Source organism: Artibeus jamaicensis, unplaced genomic scaffold (genome assembly GCF_021234435.1).
Source record: "Artibeus jamaicensis isolate MK-2021 breed Jamaican fruit bat unplaced genomic scaffold, CSHL_Jam_final scaffold_537, whole genome shotgun sequence".
Taxonomy (NCBI): domain Eukaryota; kingdom Metazoa; phylum Chordata; class Mammalia; order Chiroptera; family Phyllostomidae; genus Artibeus; species Artibeus jamaicensis.
Genome location: NW_026522047.1, coordinates 46,254,183 through 46,257,966, shown reverse-complemented (window position 1 = coordinate 46,257,966; position 3,784 = coordinate 46,254,183). Strand labels below are relative to the sequence as shown.

Below are 3,784 nucleotides of genomic sequence, written 5' to 3'. Positions count from 1 at the left end.
TTTATTGGAGATTTACAATCTTTCAAGCCTGGCAGCTTACTCTAGTCCTTGAAATTGAGTCAGACTACTCACATGTTGTTACTCTCCCATCCAATACAACGAAGTCACCAATAATTGTGAGCTCATTGACAACTGTCCCACCTTCCTAACCCTAGGTCATTTGAGCCCCAAGTGGTACCCAAGTGTTCTTATGGTTCGAACTCCCTAGATTCATACTTTCCATTTGACCCCAGTGCTGGCTCACCATGCATTTCTGTTTGCTCCACATGCTTACCCAGATATTTAGACCCTGGCCTATCTCTCTGTTTTCTTGCTTGGATTGTTGCTTCAGCTCCATCCCTTATTTCACCTCTCAGCATTTTCCAAATCTCACCCCGACTTTGGCCCCAGGATCATTGAGATGAGAGCTGTTGAAATGTTCTACTGGAGCTGTTTCTGTTCTTGAATTGGACCTTAAAATTTATAATAGAAGAGTCAGTGGGAAACTCTTGCCTGGGATGTGGCCAAGTATCTTATTCAGAGATGCAAGTTACTGCTCTCTCATCCCATGGCTGAAACAAATATCACTAATAGATTTCACTAACTGATTATGGCTTTTTCCCTCTACTAATTCTGGCTGTGACCTCACAACTCTTCTCAAGATGGCACTCTAAGCAACCACTACCATTCAATGGCCATTGGCAGATGGAATGAAACTCATTTTCCAGCCCCACTCAGTCTTTTGCCATTGATCTCCTGTTCTACAGAAAAGGCATATTCTGTAAAAATGGGAGGCATGAATCAATCAGTGACCTCTGACTTACTTCTGGTGGGCCTCTTCAGTCACTCAGGGTCAAGTCAGCTACTATTCTCTCTACTGGATGCCATGTTTATCATGGGCCTTCTGGGCAACACTGTTCTGCTCTTCCTGATCTACATGGACTCCTGGCTCCACACACCCATGTACTTTCTGCTCAGTCAACTGTCCCTGTTTAATGTTGGTTTCCCCCTGGTCGCCTTCCTCAAGATGCCATCAGACTTTCTACAGGTGGAAAGTTCCATCTCCTTTGGGAGTTGTGCAGCTCAAATATTTTCTTTACACTTATGGATGTGGCTGAGGGCATCCTGTTGGCCCTCACATCCTATGACCGTTATGTGGCGGTGTGCTACCCCCTTCAGTATCCTGTGCTTATGAGGTGTGCCTGCTCATGGTGGGCTGATCCTGGATGGCAGGTGTGCTCAATGCCTTCATCCAGACCTCCATCACTCTGCACTTCCCCTACTGTGCCTCTTGCATCGTGAGCCACTTCTTCTGTGAGGTGCCAGCCCTGCTAAAGCTCTCCTGTGCAGACACCTCTGCCTATGAGTTGGTGCTGTCTATCTCGGAGGTGCTGATCCTTGTGTTTCCTCCTGTGCCTCATTGCCACCTCCTATGGCCAGGTGATGGGGGCTGTTCTATGCATGCACTCAGAGGAGGCCCAGTGCAAGTCCTTCACCACCTTCTCCTCCCACATCACAGCCCTGGGGCTATTTTATGGTGCAGCTTTGTTCATGTATATGGTACCTGGTGCCTACAACAGCCCACAGCAGGACAACATGGTCTCCCTCTTCTACAGCCAAATACCCCCATGCTTAACCCCATCATGTACAGTCTGAAGATCCAGGAAGTGCAAATATTTTGTGGAAGTGATCCACAGAGCTGCGCTCAGACCACATAGGGGGCTGCTGGTGTGATGGAAGCAGTCTTCCATCCCCCCCTTCACTTCAAAACACCCACATGTGAGGCAGCTGCTGAGAGCTTCTGTGAATGGCTGTGTCAGCTTCTTCTCATGTCATGACTAGCTGAGTTCATGTGTTCTCCCATGGACTTGTGGAAATCAATGGTTTCAGCTCCAGTCACTTGTTTTGTATTCTATTCCCTACTCTTTAGCACTATTTCATGAATGAAAGTCCCTACTTCGTAAAGTTGAGATCTTGCTGAAACAACAGAAATTTACTTTCTCACTGTTCTGGAGGCCGGGATATCTAAGATCAAGGTACTGGCTTGTTGTTTTCCTGGTGAGGGCTCTCTTCCTGGTTGTAAAGAGCTGCCTTTTCCCTGTGCCCTCAGTTGGCAGCGAAGCACACTGATGCCTCTGCCTCTTCTCATAAGTGCATTGGATCTATGGGATTGGGGCCCTCCATTATGACCTCATTTAACATTTATCCTTCCTCACAGACCCTGTCTCAGATACATTCACATGGGAGCTTTGGGCTTCAGTAAATGAATTTGGGGGGCGGGGGGGACACAGAAATATCCAGTGTATACTGAATTAATAATTATAATTATTAATGATTGCAATTAATTATAATTAAAATGAGATATATTTGGTATAAATGAAATATATAAATTATAATATTGATCATGAAATACATGATCAATATTAAGTAATTCTAATAAGTCAAGATTGGTAAAGAATAATTATGTTAGTAACACTAACATTTGTTCACCACTTATTTTGACAGTTGTACATTGCTTCACCCTCTCAGCAGCTTTATGATGCAGGAACTGTGATGCTTTATGTGTGCATGAAAAAATGAGTTCCCAAAGAGAAAGAGTAATTCACCAATGGCTGCACAGGGGCAAGTGGCAGAACTGGTAGTTGAACCCCAGTTTTTCCCCCAGTAAAGACACGGTTCTTTAAGCAATTGTGCTCTATTCACTGTTGATCAGGTGATGACTGTAATAGATTGTACGTTTGCCTGTGTTGGGTATTTGGACCAGGCAACATCAAAGTGACCATCAAACTCTGGTCAATCTAAGAGGTGATGGGGTCAAACTCCAGGTATATTAAAAACATTTGTTAAAAGCTAAAGAGCTATTAAGATATCCATTCTTTATCAAGGAATGACTATTTTATCAAGGCTTTTTTTATCCTGATTGTTTCATGTTTTTATATTTTATTTATTTATTTTTAGACAGAGGGGAAGGGAGGGAGAAAGGGAGGAAGAGAAACATCAATGTGTGGTTGCCTCTCACACACCCCCTAGTGGGGACCTGGCCTGCAACCCAGGCACCTGCCCTGATTGGGAATCAAACCAGCAACCCTTTGGTTTCCAAGTGGCAGTCAATCCACTGAGCCACATCATCCAGGGCTAAAATTTATCTGCATTTTAGAAATGTGCTTCAACTCATCCATGGATACAGCAGGCTTCAAAATATAAATTAAAAAATGTTTTAGGACTTCCGCCAAGATGGAGGTTTAAGGTGGATGTGCCTGCCTCCTCACACAACCAAGTTTAGGGACAACTAAATATTAGCATCAGAAAACACAACCAGAACACGGAAAACTGAACTTTTCGGAAGTCCGCTAACAACAAATTCTTCGGCCAGACCGGTAAGGGGCGAAACCGGCGTCGGGTGAGGAGTTACAAAGGAGTCGACCCGGGCGTGGAATCCAGACGCGCAAATCCAGTCGCACGGGTTCCAAACCCAGGATTGGACCTAGTGAGCAACCCAGCAGCCCACTGAGTGAGCGACTACGGAGGAGTCAGTGGGGAGGCGGTGGCAGCAGGTTGACTGAGGTTGCATGGTTGCACGTGGGTGAGGGAGTGAGCGCTTGGACCGGCGGCGGCTGCGGCGCCATTGCCATTTCCCCGCTCTGACCACGCCCCCACATATAGCGTCACAACCCAGAGACCTGGGAATCCAAGGCGCCGCTCCTCCCACTTAAAGGGCCATAACAGACCAAAAATGTCACAGGAAGACCTCAAAGCCCCACAGATAAATCTAAGTGACGAAGAAATAGCAAATCTCTCAGACACA

The 3,784-nt window shown here is 45.8% G+C and overlaps 1 pseudogene; it reads left to right on the top strand.

Annotated features, from left to right (window-relative positions):
* Positions 1 to 766: 766 nt before the first annotated feature.
* Positions 767 to 1,697, top strand: LOC119038867 (olfactory receptor 2Z1-like; annotated as a pseudogene).
* Positions 1,698 to 3,784: the final 2,087 nt, after the last annotated feature.